Below are 18,895 nucleotides of genomic sequence, written 5' to 3'. Positions count from 1 at the left end.
AGCATATTACCTTTTTTATGTCAATTTAGTGGTTCGTCAAGTGCATTAAATTGGTCAATAATTAGTTTAAAATTTTGCAGATTTTAATGTTTCGTGATAAAAAAAACAGTAGTTTAAGATTTAAGGACATGGAACCTTTAAAATATTGATGTGGAAATTTTGATAACATAATTGACAATGCATGCCAGTATATACTAAATAAAGTTTATGTTTCTAATTTATGGATTACGAAAAATGTGAAAATTTAAACATTACAAATGAAACTACAATACTGTACGTTTTTTTTTTGGAGGCTTACATTTTGTTTATGTCGAAATTTTTAAATTAATAACTACTAGTAAGTTTTAATTAACCGACCAAGGTGTACGTGCTCTCTTATTATTTCTTTGATTTAGTGTTAAAAATAATCAATGTTCAGCATATTTTGATACGGTTTGAATAAGAGTTTTAAGACATGAATTAGTTTATTAATTTGATAGTATGAAATTGAGAGAATGAGACATGATTTTATTCAACTCCCTTTATAATTGATAAAAGAAGAAAATTATCTCGAGTTATAAGAGACGAACAAATGTCTTTTAACATTAGATAAGCTTTAGACATATTTAATATATTTATGATGATTAAGAATGCGGCATACACATCTTTTCAAGAGGTTTAAAAATAATTCGAGGATGCAATATTGCACCTTAGCAAAGATTGTCCCTAAAAATTAATTTTCACTAACTTAATACAAGAGATATAGACAGATTTTAGACAATAAAAATGAGCGAATTAAGGCTTACAAACACTATTTATCTAAACTAGTTAAAGCTGAGTATAAGTTCATAAAAGAGACCGTGCTTGAACCACGGGACTCGAGGGGTGCCTTACACCTTTCCCTCTGTTAACAGAATTCTTTAACTGGTCTTCTAGTTGCGCAGACCAACAAAGAATCATTTCATTTTGATTAGGGATTCAATAAGGTGACCTAGAACACCATAACTCAATTTCAAGTGGCGACTCTGAAAATGATAAAAATAATCCCTAATCAAAGCTTTCACTTTAATTGAAAAAACTTTTCGGCCCTCGAGCGAAAAAAGGAGTGTGACAAAGTCCGCAGCTATCACACTTGGTGTTAGTAATATTATTTTCTCTATTTTAGATATATATATAAATGCACCAGTTAACTATGGCTAAAAATGAATAATTATAGTTAAAGAAAATGACACATGTCATTTGTTTATTGATTAGATATAAAAATTAGATTCGGTTAAGTTTTTACCATAAAAAATACTCTTCAATTATTAAAAATGAATCATGTCCTCCGTTTAATTTTGGGCTCAAAAATGCTCTTGCCGATAGAGTTGACTTACTTTTGCCATTCAAAACTAATAGATGTCATGGGTCATTTTAAATCACCTTAAAAGAATTTTATTTTGCTGATGTGGAAAGTCAAATCTGGAAAAGAAAAGCCTAATTTTCTCCTTTGACCCGTTTTCAACCTTTTACTCTTCTCTATACATGTATTGCATGCAAAACCACTTCATTTTCCCATCTCCAAAAAGAACTTCTAATCCGAACCCTAAAAAACATAACTTTCTTCACCATCTCAAATTTAATTGTTTAAAGCTAAATTTGTATATTAAAGGTTTATTCAACTTACCTTTCAAAATTTGAAGAAGAGAGACGAAATACTTGACAGACTATTCATAAAATACAGTGACAGTCATGTATATTCTGACAAATTTTACAAATATTAATTCATTAAGAGGTTGATTAGAACCTTGCAGATGAGGCAACATTCACTAATATATGAAGAAAGCAGTAGTGTGCCACCACAAACAAGAACCAGTACTAGAGCAGCTGGACCACCCATATGAATGTAAGATTATGTGACTAATACAAAGACTGCAAGAACAGCTAATCAAGCTCAATTTCCCATATCAAACTAGCTATGCTACTCTTATATATCTCCTAAATATTTGCAGTATTTGTCTGCTTTCTCATCTTCTCTGGAGCCACAATCCTTTAAAGAAGCATTGCAAAGTCCTAAATGGATTGAAGCAATGGAACAAGATATAAATGCTTTAGAAGAGAACCACATACGGGACATTATATTGTCGATTTACCACCTGGAAAGCAAGTAATAGGTTCAAGATGGATTTAGAAGATCAAATACAAGTCAAATGAAAAAGTAGACAAATAATAAGGCTAGACTTGTGACAGAAGGCTTGGATTATCATGACACCTTTTCTCCAGTTACAAAGATGGTGATTGTTAGAACCATCATTAGCTTAGCAACATCAAGAAGTTGGTCTATTTCGGATGTGAGTAATGCATTCTTGCAAATAGATTTTTTTGAACAAGTATACATGAAAGTGCCACGGGGATTCTCTAGACAAGGGGATCAAATGGTTTACAAATTAGTGAAGTCATTGCATGGGCTTAAGCAAGTATCAAGACAATGAAATATCAAGCTTATCAGGGCACTGATTGAAGTAGGGAATATTCAGAGTGCATGTGATCATTTATTGTTCACAAAAAGGTGATGGAGTTGCATTATATTGGTGGTTATCCTTGTATATGTAGATGATTTGTTGATCATAAGAAGTACAAAGGAACTGATTGAGGAAGCTAAACTCATCTTACACAACAAATTTCAAAGTAAAAGACTTAGGTGAAATGAGGTATTTCCTTGGTATTGAGGTGATGAGATCAAGCAAGGGGATTCTTCTCAACCAAATTAAGAAAATACTACCTGATATCAGAGGTTGGGCTTAGTGGAGCCAAACCAACTCAGACTCCATTAGAAGTAAATCACAAAACTCACCATAGTAGATTATACAAGTAGGAATTGCAGATGACAAAGAATTGGATGATGTTGTTGGCTACTAGAAGTTGATTAGAAAATTGATTTATCTAACCATCACTAGGCCAGACATATGTTTTGATGTGCAAGTTCTAAGCCATTATGCAGCAACCATCAAAGCAATCCCATTTGGATACTGCGTTAAGAGTGGTGAGGTACTTGAAAGATTCACCGGGACTTGGCTTACACTTTTCTCACAATGCAACGCATGAGTTGACTATGTTGTTGTTTTCGGGTACACAAAAATCTGTATTTTGGCAAAATAACTTCAACAGAAGTTCAAGAATAAATCAAGAATACTTATGAAGTTTCCAACACCTTCAACACAAGATCAAAAAACACCTTTCAAAGAAGTGTGTTTTCAATATTTTAAAGAAAATTAGATGAAGCAGAAAAAGTCAAGTCCTCCAAATTCACGGAGTATCCTTAAGGAGATAATTTTCCTCAAGTACCCGAGGTTGTGGAATTTTCCTCCCAGGATAAAATGGCTTAACAATCCGACTGTAGTGGTATCTCAAATGATTGGATTCTCTTCGAACTCACTCAACAATTGGATGATCACATGGAGTATTTTAGAAGACAAGAAATGTTTTCAAGTGCAAAAAAATTTGTACTAATCCTGTGAAAAAATGCAGGTTTATATAGCCATTAAGTGTCCCTTCCGAAAGGTGGCAATAATTCACCGGAAAGGTGTATCTTTTCTTAACAGTTATGTCTGTCCATTCAAAAGAGTGTATCTTTTCCAAACAGCCACAACATTCCAAACAGTCATACCTTTTCCCAAAATAGTGTGTATTTTACTCAAAGAGTTGTTTCCCTTTCAAGTAACTTTTCATTTTTCATTCACACCAATTGAACCGAACAATCCCCACATGAATGGGGAATGGCTACTCTTTGTAAAACTTTATGGACAAGTATGTGATGATTAAGCAAAGACTGATTGTATCTGGATAAGTGGGTTTCCCTTTGAACTTTCCGTAGTGAACATGTATCAGATGCACTCGGTCAATCGGTAGATTTGATATCTTTGAACCGTCGAACATTAATGTACACCTAGAAAACACATATCACACAACCAACCTTTTACCATTTATGGTTTTCACGGTTTAATTCATTTCATCTATGAACACATCCCGGTCTCATCAGAACTTAGAGAATAGGCCTTTACTAACATTCTTCTTGAAGCGGTTTTCGTTTCTCCCTCACATAGGTGATTTCTAAACATTCAATCCTATAGATTAAACTATTTGGTCAAATCTGCCAAATTTAGATAATCATTAAAAGACTGCACTCCATAAGTCTTATCCTTATTTACCAAACATTGTCTACATCATGAGAATGGGTTGGATATATTTACAATGTTGAACCTGTCAGACATAACTTTGTTTGATCTCCTTGAACCTAGCTTTTGGGATCTCCATTCTGCTAGGTAGAGTTATCGACATACTGACTTGTCCTAGGCCATAAACCCATTCCCTTGGATGTCATCTCAACTCCTTCTTTAGACAGGCCTTTTGTAAGTGGATCTGACATATTATCCTTTGACTTTATATCATAAATAGTGATAATTCCACTAGACAGAAGTTCTCTAATGGTATTTTATGTCTCTATCTTATGTGATGAGATTTACCGTTGTATATCATGCTCCCTGCTCTACCTATTGCCGCTTGGCTATCACAGTGTATACATACTGGTATCACTGGTTTGGGACAATAAGAAGTATCTTTCAAGAAATTTTAGAGGTATTCTACTTTTTTACCAGCTTTATCCAATGTGATAAATTCAGATTCCATTGTAGAGCGAGCCATACATGTCTGTTTGAATGATTTCTAAGAGACCGCTCCTCCACTGATAGTAAATACGTATCCACTCGTGGATTGTACTTCATTCGACCCAATGATCCGATTTGCATCACTATATCCTTCAAGTACCGCGAGATATTTATTATAATGCAAAGCATAGTCTTGAGTGCTTTTAAGATACCCTAAAACTCTTTTCATTTCCATCCAATGAGTTTTATTGTGATTACTCATGTACCGACTCAACTTACTAATAACACATGCTACATCTAGCCGTGTACAATTTATGATATACATTAAACATCCCAACAATCTTGTGTACTCCAACTGTGAATCACTTTCACCCTCATTCTTTTGAAGTGTGAAGCTCACGTCCAATGGAGTCTTGGCAATACCAAATTCCAAATACTTGAATTTGTCAATTACCTTTTCTATGTAATGAGACTGTGACAATACCAACCCTTATGGATTTATATGGATTCTTATTTCCAAGATCACATTCGCAACTCCAAGGTCTTTCATATCAAACTTGCTCTCAAGCATTCATTTTGTAGCATTTATGTCTGAAATATCTCTACTGATGATCAACATACAATCCACATACAAACAGACAATGACTTGGTGATTTGGTCTGAAGTGTCTTTAATGTAAACACATTTATCATATTCATTTTCTTGAACCCATTTGCCAACATGGTTAGGTCAAACTTCGTATGCCATTGTTTAGGTGCTTGTTTTAGTCCATAAAGTGACTTAACAAGTTTACACACCTTATTTTGTTTTCCTAGAATAAAAATACTCTCAGGTTGTTCTATGTAGATTTCTTCCTCCAATTCTCCATTTAGGAATATTGTTTTCACATCCATTTGATGGATTACAAGACCATATACCGCTGCCAAGATAATTAACATCCGAATTGACGTTATCCTCATCACAGGCTAGTATGTATCAAAGTAATCAAGGCCTTCCTTTTATTTAAAGCCTTTTACTATAAGTCTTTCCTTGTATTTGTCAATAGTTCTATCCACTTTCATTTTCCTTTTAAAGATCCATTTAGAACCTAAAGGTTTATTTCCTGGAGAAAGATCAACCAGTTTCCATGTATGGTTGCTTAAGATTGAATCAATCTCACTAATTACTACCTCTTTCCAAAAGGATGAATCTGACGACGACATTGCTTTTTTAAATATTTGAGGCTCATTTTCTAAGAGAAATGTTACAAAATCCGATCCAAAAAAAGTTGACATTCTTTGATATGTACTACGAGAGAAATGTTACAAAATTCAATCCAAACAAAGTTGACGTTCTTTGATGTGTACTACATCTTGGATTCTCATCATTATGTACATCCTCACTTGGTTCATCTCGAGATTGTTTAAACCCCACACTAGATTGTTCGTGCCTAGTTTTATATGGATAAATGTGTTCAAAGGATTCAGTATTATCTGATTCAATTACTATATTTTCATTAATATCTGGATGTTCAGATTTATAAACCAAAAAACTACATGCTTTACTAATTTTAGCATATCCTATGAATACACAATCCACCGTCTTAGGTCCTATCTTAACCCTTTTAGGCATAGAAACTTGGACCTTCACTAGACACCCCCACACTTTGAAATATTTCAAATTGGGATTTCTTCCTTTCAATTTTTCATATGGAATTAATTGTGTATTACTATGGGGCACTCTATTGAGTATTCGGTTAGCTGTAAGGATAACTTTTTCCTATAAGTTTTATGGTAAAGCCAAACTTATTAGCAAGGCATTCATCATTTTCTTCAAGGTTCATTTTTTTCTTTTTGCAATGCCATTATACTGAGGTGAATACGGGGCCATAGTTTGATGGAAAATCCCATTCTCTGCACATATTTGCACAAAGGGAGATTCATATTCTCCGCTCCTATCACTTCTTATCGTTTTGATCTTTTTATCTAACTGGTTTTTAACTTCTATTTTATATTGCCTAAATACATCTATTGCTTCATACTTACTATTTAGCAAATAGGCATAATAATATCTAGTGCAATCATCAATAAAAGTTATGAAATACTTTTTTCCACCACGAGATGGTGTTAACTTCATGTCACAATTGTCGGTGTGGATTAAGTCTACTGGATTGGAATTCCTTTCAATGGACTTATACGAATGCATAACCTACTTTGATTCCACACACGTTTGACATTTTGATTTATTGCACTCAAAGTTTGGCAAAACTTCTAAGTTAATCAGTTTTCACAATGTTTTATAATTGACATGTCCTAATCGTTCATGCCATAAATCATAAGACTCAAGAAAGTAAGAAGAAACTGAACTTTTATTGATTTCAACATTCATTACATTTATTTTAAATAGTCCCTCAGTGAGGTAGTTTTTTCCTACATACACTTCTCCTTTACTAAGTGCAATATTTTTTGAAACGAAAACACATTTGAATCCGTTATTGTCAAGAAATGACAAAAAAATCAAGTTCTTTCATAACGTTGGTACATACAGGACATTGTTCAAAGTCAACACTTTGCTTGATGTCATTTTTAGGTAGACCTTTCCTATTCCTTCAACCTTTGCAGTTGCGGAGTTGGACATATTTATCTTCTCCTCGCCTTGAATCGAAGTAAAAGCAGCAAATAACTCCTTATTAGCACAAACATGGCGGGTGAAACCAGAATCCATCCACCATTCTCGAGGATTTCCACCAAGTTGTATTCGGACAGTATGACACACAGATCGTTCATTTCTTTCTTGGACTCAGCCATATTTGCCTGGTCTTTTTTTTTCCTTTTTTTGGGGCACGATAATCCGTAGACTTGTGGTCAATCTTTCCATAGTTAAAGCATTTTTCCTTGAATTTTTTCTTGGGTTAATTGCTTTCATGTCCAGCTTTCTTGCGCTTTTTGAGTTGTTGTGGTCGTCTTTTACAATATTTGCTCCACTTATTGCAGAATTTACTTTTGACCTTCTTTCCGTGGCTTTATTGTCTTCTTCAATACGCAGTCTTACTATAAGATCTTCGACTAACATCTCCTTTCACTTATGTTTCAAGTAGTTCTTGAAGTCCTTCCACAACGATGGTAACTTTTCTATAATTATTGCAACTTGAAATTCCTCATTCACGATTAAACATACAAGTAAGTTCATGTGAAAATTAGGAATATTTTAAATATATTTAACTAAGGTATTCATCAAAATCACACCTTCTGCGAGGAGATCGTGGATGATTACTTGTTGTTTCTGGACTAGCGATACAACAGACTTGCTGTCTATCATTTTAAACTCTAGGAATCTTGCAACAAAGAACTTTTTGGTTCCCGCATACTAGACTTATACTTTCTTTCCAGTGCCCCGCACAACTCCTTTGTCGTCTTCATCCCACTATATGCATTATATAGTTAATCTTGGAGGGCATTTAGAATATAATTCCTGCATAGGAAATCTAAGTGTTTCCAAGCCTCCACAATGAAAAATCGCTCTTGGTCAGAGGTTTCCTCGAGCACCTCTGGAGCTTCTTCAAATATGAATATTTGAAGACAAAGAGTTGTAAGGTAGAAGAATATTTTCTGCTGCCACCTTTTGAAGTTTCAATACCCATGAATTTTCTGGGTTTCTCCGCTGGTGCCATTGCCGGCGGAGCATTCGTACAGCTCATTGTGGTAACATTAGTTGCTACCACAGTCGTTGCAGTATCATGCACTTGACTGTCAGTAGTCATTTCCTTTCACAACAAGACAATAACTTTAGTAAATCAAATTACTATAAATAAAGTTGCAGCAACTTTAAACATCCCTTTTTTCTAGTTTAACGATAAAAAATTTATGACTTCAAATCGTCAACCGAGTTATCTTTAACTTGTGATAAAGATTTTATTTCTTCAAATAACTAGTTAAGTTCAAACAGAGCAGAAATCTTAAAGCTTTAATCTCCAGAAACCAAAGCAATACAAATTTCGAAAATTATTTCCTTAATATTGTTGTTTTCGGGTACACAAAAATTTGTATTTTGGAAAAACGACTTCAACAAAAGTTCAAGAATAAATCAAGAACACTTATGAAGTTTCCAACACCTTCAACATAAATCATAAATGCCTTTCAAAAAGTGTGTTTTCAGTATTTTAAAGAAAATTAGATGAAGCAGAAAAAGCCAAGTCCTTCAAATTCACGGAGTGTCCTTAAGGAAATAATTTCCCTCAAGTACCCAAGGTTGCGGAATTTTCCTCCCAGGATAAAATGGCTTAACAATCCGACTGTAGTGGTACCTCAAATGATCGAATTGTCTTTAAACTCACTCAATAGTTAGATAATCACTTGGAGTATTTTAGAAGACAAGAAATTTTTTCAAGTGCAGAAAAATTCATACTAAACCTGTGGAAAAATGCAGGTTTATATAGCCATTAAGTGCCCCTTCCAAAATGTGGCAATGGTTCACCAAAAAGATGTCTCCTTTCTTAACAATCATGTCTGTCCATTCAAAAGAGCGTGTCTTTTCAGAATAACCACAACCATCCAAACAATCATACCTTTTCCCAAAATAGTGTGTCTTTTACTCAAAGAGTTGTGTCCCTTCCAAGCAACTTTTCATTTTCCATTCACACCAATTGAACCCAACATATGTTTTGTGATTCAAATTGGGCTTTATGTCCCAATACAAAGATGTTAGACTCTGATTATGTAGTCAATTTATGTGCGGCTTGATTTATTGGAAATCCAAGAAACACCATACTGTCAGTAAGAGCTCAGTTGAAGCTGAGTATAGAAGCATGACAGTGGTTGTCGATGAACTTTCTTGGGTATGTGGTTTTTTAAAAGAGCTATATTATCCCATTCCTATACATGTTGTGTTGTATTGTAATAATCAAGCAAATCCATATTAATTGTCACTTTGTTAGAGAAAAAATCATGAGTGGCTTAATTCCGCCCAAGTTTGTGGCTACTAATTTATATATAGTTTGCAGATGCTTTGACTAAAGGCCTAGGAACTGCTCAACATCAGTCTCTAGTGTCTAGGCTTGGCGTGCTCAATATTCTTCACCCACCAACTTGAGGGGGTACTAAGAAGTCATTAGTCAATTAGTTAGTGAGTTAGTTGAGGTTGTTATAGGGTAGTTAAGTCCTCACACTAGTGGTGCAGAGTCTATTATGTGCTCTACATAAATAGCATTGTTGTGTAATATCAGAAGCTAAGATGAATGAGAAAATATCCCCTCTCTTTTCTTTCTAGATTCTTCCATTAAAATGCACTAATTAGTTAGTTTTTATCAGAATGGAGTCCATTTTCATTTCAAAAACTACAAACAAATCAAAGAATCCCTGATTTTCCACAAATTAATAGGTAACTCGAAATATATTAACTCCAATAATATGAACTCTAATAATCGCGAGGGTAAAAAAAAATTGAAATTTGATTAATTGTTATGAATATGGAAGAATAAATTGTTATCTTAAATACTTGGCCGGGTAAATGGGTGTTAAGTGAGAATGTTGAAAGCAAATGGTACAGAGAGAAGAGCAAAAGGTAGAAAACCGGTCAAAGCCTCAAAGGATAATATTAGACTTCTTTTTTAGGGTTGAATTTCCACATTAGCAAAATAATATTATGTGCAAACAACATAAATCTTAGATTTTTGTATTTTTTAGATACAACTACGTCGTATAATGACGTGGCCCTTTATATCATTACCAAAAATTCATGTACAACTAGACAGTGAATCCATAGCTACTATACAAAAGAAGAAGTAACACAAAAAACAAGTGTCCCTCCAAAAAACATGAAAAAATTGAAGGAAAAGTGTTTTTAAGTCTTCATTGTGGAATTGGTGACATTGACCAACTTAAAGGGTCAATCATAATTAAGAAACTTAATTAAGTTAATTGTGGACTTGATTAATATTTTAAATTTTTTTTAATATTTTCAAAAATACAAATCAACTAACGCCCCTCTCCTCTCTCCCCTCTCTCCCCTCTCTCTTGACAGTTTCACTCAACTTCTCCCAACCAACAGTCCTGCAAATGTCTCCCTTAAATCCCCGGCGACTTCAACCTCTAGCGACAAATAGTTGGGATTTGAGTTTCTTTTTGAATTTTAATCGTCAATCGACGTGACAACATTGGTCTCCAGCGACAACAACGTTGAGTTTTTCATCGTCCCTTTTCTGCTTTTACAGGTAAAAAATTATGGCTTTTTAGTTATGAAGAAAAAGAGAAACTGGAGAAAACTTCTCTTCTAGTTTTGGGAATAATTTTAATATTTGTTGCTTAAATTTAAAATGGGGACTGAAGAAAACCCTAATTTCTAGCATTTTTTATCTTCTCTTTTTGGAGTAAAATATAATTTTTTATTATTATTGTACTTTTTGTTGTCAAACTGTTGATTCAATTTGTTGGTTTCTATTGAATTTTTTGAAGTTTAACTTTTGTTGTTTGTGTTTGTACAAACAAAACAACAATATTGGTGTTTTGATCACCGTTGATGTTCTTGGTGTGTGTGTTGTGTTGGTGTTACTGGGTTGTTATTTTCTTCTCATCTTAGCCGCCTTAATCTCAATGGAGTGTATGGATATGAAATACTCTTTGATGGAATGACACCCCTCTTAGATGTTAATTCCTTTACAAAAGTAGTTAATGCATTAATAGCATTAATCACTCTATCATGTTTCGCCTTGCAGTTTTGACATTTGTATGCATAACATTCGTTAAGAGGGAAAAAAAATTGTATAACCAGTATAATCATAATCATAATAGTTTTTATTTCAAAAATTGTAAGAGGAGCATCATTATCCCCAAGAACAGTACCACTACCACTACCACTACCACCATAAACAACTTTATCACCACTAACACCATCAATAACAATAAGTCCACCCTCCAAAATTATTTTTTTTGTGATGGTTGTTGCTCCAAATAATTTTTTTTATTCTATCAATAACCTTAGGATCCGATAAAGTTTGTACAGACCGTAAATTAAGAAAAAATAGCATCTTCAACTCTAGATTGGTCAGAACAAGCCACGGATGCATAATCTAAGAAAAATCAATACATATATTAGAATGATGATTAAATCATTTAGAAAATCATTAATTAAAATAAAAACTCAATTAGAATCAGACTTACTACTTCCTTCTAGGGGTTGAAGAGATTAAGAAATTTGACAGTTTTATCAGTTTTGGACAACAATTATCTCAAGATTCTTGGACGTGAAACTTCTTCATGATAGTTCACTTGTCTTCTCAAATAAGGAATGACCTCAAATGCCCAAGCCTATAAAATAACACCAATAAATTAAAAGTATTATTCAATAAAAATAAATAAATCATAATAAAATAAATATTTACCATGAAAGCCCATGAAAAGCCATATAAGTTGACTGTCGTTGGAGTTAATGAGGTCAATGAATATTTGATAGTCATTTTGAAGATTTTATAACCCCAAGGATAGCTGTTAAATGCTTCAAGATCCTTGGAGAGCTTTATTAAACCAAGTGGTATGTTGTTGTTTACGTCTCTCGCCCAAGGAATATTATGTACAAATCAAACCAAGCATAATGATTGTTTGTGCTTCTTTGAAAGTCTTTTACCTTTCAACTCTTCTATTAAATTTTTATTTTTAAAGCTTGGACCAACAAGGGACATCAAGTCATCACCATCACTTGACTTGTCTTTGACGATTTTAGGTATGTGGGGTGCTTTTTGGGGGGTTTGAATAGGTATAAGTTGAGAAGGAGATGGAGGATAATATTTTAGTCTAGTAACTATGACAAACTCCTTCCAACTAAAATAAATAGGCATGCCACAGTAATTTATCCACAACTCACCTATCTTATCTTGATTTTCATACATAAACCTACTCTTGAGAAGATCATATATAATGAATATTTGGAAATGAGCATTGTTGTCCTTCAGAAAATCAAGATATTGCCCAAAGCAGTTGTCCTTAAAATAAGCATCCAATTTTTAGTCTCGAAGTATTTTTCTAAAGGCTTCAAAATATTTTTCCATGGTTGATTTAACCACAAAATCACCAGTTAAATTTGTGGCACCATCATACTGCATTCTCGCAAGATAACTATCAATGCTGAAGGTTTTGATCAACTCTTCAATGGAAGGGCTATAGCATTTGGATCATCTCTTTTGAAACATTCCTCATCCCCATGTCATTATCTTCTGCTTCTGATAAAGATAACGCTTGTAAAGCAAGCTCATATAATGGTGGATATAACCTAGCTCCTTTACTTGGACTAGATTCGGTTTATTTCATTTGGGAGTCATATTGTCTAAAAATAATAGAAAAATAAAAAAGATTATAATTGATTAATTCATCATTAGAAAAAGAATAACAGTAAATCTAAGATGTACACACAATAAAATAATAGTTCCAACAGATCACATATCTATTACAACAGGTGGGTTAGCTATTGCAACATATAACTAACTAATTGCAACAGATGAATAATTTGTTAAAAATAATAAAAATATATCACTCACCTGTTGAAATATATGACTGATTTGTGCAACAGATCATTCATCTATTGTAACATATGAGTGATCTATTAGAACTATTATCGACTGTCCATATTATTTAGATTTCTTCCAACAGAAGGGTCATCTATTGCAATAGATGAATGATCTATTAGAAGAAATTGAAGTCTTGGTCATGTTGTCTTATTGGAATAGTTGATAGAATTTCATCCAACGGATTATTCATTTGTTGTAGAAAGAAACCAGTAGCAAGATTTTTGCTCAATCGAACAATAAAATATCACTATTTAATATCAAATACACTATTTTTATCAAGAACAACAATAAAATTTCCAATGTATCATCAAGAATCGAAAAAAGCAAAATTGCAACTCCTTTGTCTTTGTCTTGCATTTTTGATCAATGTGCAATGGCCACAGAAGAGCAGCATGAGCTAAATAAGGTGAATATATATTATCTGTTCCAACAAACAAATAGACTACATATTTGTTTCAACAGATAACACATTTTTAAAAAATTATCAAAAAGATTTATACATCCGCTGCAACAGTTGATTAACCTATTGCATCAAATGCATTATTTGTTGCAACATATGTCACATCTATTTTAGTAAATCAAATAGGTCTTCCTATTATTTTAATTGGTACCAGTATATGACCTATCTGCTACAATAGATGGGGAATCTGTTGGGATAAATTAAATTAAGACTTCCTACTATTTTAGTTTATCCAAATAGATGAGTCATATGTTGCAACAGATGAGTCAACTGTTGGAAATTATCATACAGGTCTTCCTCCTGTTTTAATTTGTCCTAACAGATGAACCATGTGTTGCAACAGATAGGTCATATTTTGGTACAAATTAAACAAGAAAAAGACCTGTTTGATTTTCTAAAATAGATAAGTTATCCTTTTCTATTTTTTATATCTGATTAGCATTGATAATTCTGTCTTTCCAAGTGGATGTCACAGTAGAAGATACTACCAAAAAATATAATATCACAGTTGATAATTCATCAACTGCTTCCAAAGATGAAGAAAAAGTAAAGCCTGTCAGTTCGGAAGAATGGAAGAATTACTCATTTGAAGGGTTCAACATCTCGGATGAGGCTCCAAAAAACTAACAAAGTTGATCAACGACTATTCAGAATGGATTATCGATGGGCTGTTAAAGTTTCATGCTAGCAGGTACATAAATCATTTTTAAAGATATTGATTTACACAATTCTTCTTGTAAAAACATGAAATTAAAACATATATCATGCAGAAAATAAAATGAAAATCACTACAAAGTGAACCAATCGGGTCTTGGTTTTGATATATTCGACTTTGTTTTTGCACATCCCAGAATGAAGAATTGGTTCTATTTGATGTCACAAACTAAACTTGCTGAATGATAAGGTTTAAATGCCATATATCTTACTATTAATACTTTATTTAATTATATCTGTGTATTAGTTTTATTGTCATGTAATCTGAAATGTTTGATAATGTGTGCATCACATCGACGTCATTTTTAACTACCTCCAAAAGAAGACCAAGTTTCAAACACAAGAACAATACAGATGCACATCAGGAAATTATTTGTACAAAGTTTACATCATTAATGCCTACAATAGGTATTGTCAACAACAGTCAAAAGTTTTCCAAAATAAGAAAAACTTAATCAACATCATCAAAGGTTTTAGCATTCCTGCTGGCTTACCTTGACATTTGTTTGACAAAGTACATTCTAATCAATTGTGGTGATGAATTTTGTTGGGTATTAGCTGTCGTCATTCTAAAAGAGAGGCGCATCTGAGTTTATGACTCGATGCTGGGAAGGAGATGTTCTGGGCCATCGTTTGAGATACAAATGCTGGCCAAACTATTGCCTACTTACCTTGATATAAGTGTCTTTTTGGACCAAAAGGTTCATACTGATTGGTCATTGATTGAAGCATACCGGAATAATATGGGTAATCCATTTGATGTAAAATATGTTAAAGGAATTGCTCAACAACCTAGTGGTATCCTTTAAGTAACTTATCACGATTTAGTATTATGTCATAAATTTCACAATGCTTACATTAATTGCAAGATATGGATTATCTAATTTTTACAAATGCATGGATTATGATCTTTTTGTTGCCGCTTACACCGATTATTTAAGCGATCGATTAGAATTATCAAATGATAGACTCGATGCCGGATTACTCCATAAAATATATGCTACTCTTTTATGGAAATATAAAGAAGCAAAATCTCAGAAATCGTATGCAAGCGACATTAAAGATCCACGATGATCAAAGTCGAATTTCATTGCACCGGATGAAGAACAACTTGTCCATATTGAATATATCTTTATAGCTTGAATTGTTGGCATCAAAACCAACATTGTTGAGTTATTTGTTGAGTAGATCATCTGTATCCACAATAATTTTTTATATTTTATTTATTTGTTGATTTATTTCATGTAATTTTCAAAGGCTTCAATTTATTTTATTTTGTCTATGAATTTTATTTTATCCTTAGATTTAAAATTATTAACTGAAATATAATTAGATTCAAATATTGCAACAGATAATAAATCTGTTACAATAGATGACAAGTCTATTGGAAATTATCAAACAGATTTAGACATATATTACAGCAACATAAAGGCCATCTGTTGGAAATTATCAAATAGGTCTTCCTACTATTTTGATTTCTTCCAATAGATGGCCTATCTGTTGCAACGATAGACTAAGATATAAACATCTTCATAATGTAACAGATGACCAACCTATTGAAACAGATAAACTATCTATCAGGCTAAGTAGACTATTTGTTACAACAGATAAACTATCTATTGCAATAGGTTGGTCACTACATGTAAAGTTACTTAAAATAAAAATTGGCATGGTGTTTCTGTTTCAACATCTTCTTCTTTTACATACACAGGCTCCAACCTTTTAATTATTACTCCATAAGACCAGACCTTTTGCATTCTTGCCACAGTGTTGTCGCACAAAAAGGTGTTGGGTTGGTCATTTCTTTATTGGTTAGCAAACATTCGATGTGTGCAAGCGCATACGACCCGCACACGACACTGGTTTAAATTTTTGGAAGGTCCTTGTCTATGATTCAACCTTTAAAATTTTATTTTTCATTCAACACTTTTCTGGCAAATGATTCATCAGTTTACTCAACCTCAACAAGTTAGGGAACAAGTTCAATAGTGGATGCATCTTGGTAAAAAATTGGCCTCATAGAAGACAGATAAGTTGCAGTCATAAACCTTCATCATTCCCTCCTCGAGTAGTATCTCAAGAGCCAGAAAATATTTTATATCCACGTTGATGACGGCAAGAATTCTTTTTGCCTTGATCTAGTCCTTGTCGTATGGATATGGCCTCTTCCCTTTAATATTTTTAATCATATCTTCATCATCCCATTCGAACCTAAAAACTAATGAATCAAATCCGAGGTCACTGGGAGTTGACCCTATCTTAATGAGTTCATCGTACCTATTCTTGAAATTGTTGTAGAAGTTAAGGTCCATTATCCTATCGCCACATCATACGCATCTGAGTACGCTAAATGGCTGCCCCTCATGAGGCAGAGAATTTCAACAACATACTATGATATAAGAAGATAATTTTTAAATAGATTAGTAATTTTAAAAAAGAAAAATAAAGTGGAAAAACTCAACGGATGGTCCACTGTTGCATTGGGTTCTCTGAATGTGTTAACAGATTACCAATCTAACGCAACTTATGCAATAGATGGATAATCTATTGCAACATATGAATCACCAGTTGCATTAGAATACCAGTTGTTACAATAGATGACACATTTGTTGCGTAGATTTTTCTTCATGGCGTAGATTATAAGGCTAGGTTAGAAAAAGAAAACTTACCGTGTCTACGTACCACACTTTCATATCTATCATCTTCTTGAAGTCTTGGGGGGGAAAAGTCATTCATGGTGAAGGTTTTTATACGTTGCTTGGAATTTATGGTCTGTCTCAGAACAACCTTCTGCTTGGCGTCAAGTTTCATGTATATGTCCACCTACTTCAGTGGTCCCTAAACTTCATCAACTTTTGGAGGAAAAGGAGTTGTAATTTTTGTAGTTTCATAATTGAAAGTATATGTATAATTGCTTTTTTCTTCTTCCTAACCTCCATTGTAAGAGTGTATGGCTCACTCAACTACTTGGATGGTATGACACCCCTCTTGGATTTCAATTCCTTGGCAACATTAGCGAGAGCATCTATTTTTTCAAGGAGTTTATCCTATCTGTCCATGCACTCTTTGCATTTGCAATAAGAACATGAAGGTGAAGAGGGGTGAGGGGGACCACTGTAAGGGTGGGAGAGACCACTGTAAGGGGTGATTTCAAAAATATTTATTTTTTATTGAGCATTAACATGCTTATCATTATGCCTGGAAACAACAACAGCATCAGCATGGTTGCCACTAACATCAACAACTCCACCAGCAACACCCCCAAAATCGACACCTAGATCTATTACAAAAAGTTGGTCATGAAGAGCCTTAACATGAGGCTGACCTTGCCTAACTACTCTTCTTATGGCTGTTGCTCCAGCTAATTTCTTCTTCATTAACTCCACTGTTGGGTCTGCTATTATCTCAACAAGACCTAGTGTAATAAAAGAAGTCATCTCCAACTCTTGCTTAATAGGTATGATCTATGGATACACAACCTAAAAAGGGTAGATATATTTAAATAAAATAATAATTTGTAGTCAGTTGGGTAATATGTAAACACAGACAACTTATACAATTAATGATCTTTATATTGCAATAGATGATTCATATATGACAATAGATTAACCATTTATTGTATCAGATTACCCATCTGTTGCATAAGTTGCAGTAGATGGGAATATGTTATGTCTGGTTTAGAGAATCAAAGCAACAAATGGGTAATTTTTTGCAAAAAGTGACTCATCTATCGCAATAGATTACCAATCTGTTACACCAGACGGGTAATCTGTTAAGATAAATTACAACAGATGATCCATCTATTGCAACATATGAATTAATTTATTTCAATATCTTTCTTTGAGTCAAATTATTTTACTTTACTTGAAAGAAGACTTACTGCATCATCCAGAGGATTAAAGAGAGCAACCTCCTTAATTCTTGTGTTGCTCTTTGCAGCCAACCGTAGGATCCTTGGATGAGATACCTCATTCAGGAAATCCTTGACCTGCTTTTAGAGGGAAGGAATGACTTTAAATGTCCAAGCCTAAATAATGTAAATAGGAAGCAAACAAAAAAATTCATAGTAATTATTTAATATAAACTAATGCAAGAGCAAACAAATGGTGATTAAATTTACCATAAAAGCCCAAAAAATCTGTATAAGGTGATCATCTTTGGGGATAGCTTTGTCAATAAATATTTTATAGTCAACTTGTAGTTGTCATATCCCCAGGGATAATTGTAGAATTTCTCAAAATCCTCAGCAAGCTTAAATAAATCATCTTTTATGATTTTGTAGACGTCTCTCACCAATATAACGCAATGGGCAAACCAAAATAAGCACAATTGCTTCTTTTACTTCTTTAGTATGGCTTTATTCTTGAGATCTTCTAACAAGGTCGCAACTCTGCAGCTACGCCCATCAATGTCCAACAACCCATCTATTTTTTTCTTACGTTTGTTGGTTTTAGTGGGAGGTATCTTGGATAATATTTTTCCTTTATTTGATGGTGGTATTTTGACTATCCTACTGGCCTTGGACATTTTGAGGGGTGTTTCTTTGATGAGAGATTCTTTTGGACG

The sequence above is a fragment of the Capsicum annuum genome, chromosome 2 (assembly GCF_002878395.1).
Source record: "Capsicum annuum cultivar UCD-10X-F1 chromosome 2, UCD10Xv1.1, whole genome shotgun sequence".
Taxonomy (NCBI): Eukaryota; Viridiplantae; Streptophyta; class Magnoliopsida; order Solanales; family Solanaceae; genus Capsicum; species Capsicum annuum.
Note: the sequence above shows the minus strand (reverse complement) of the source record.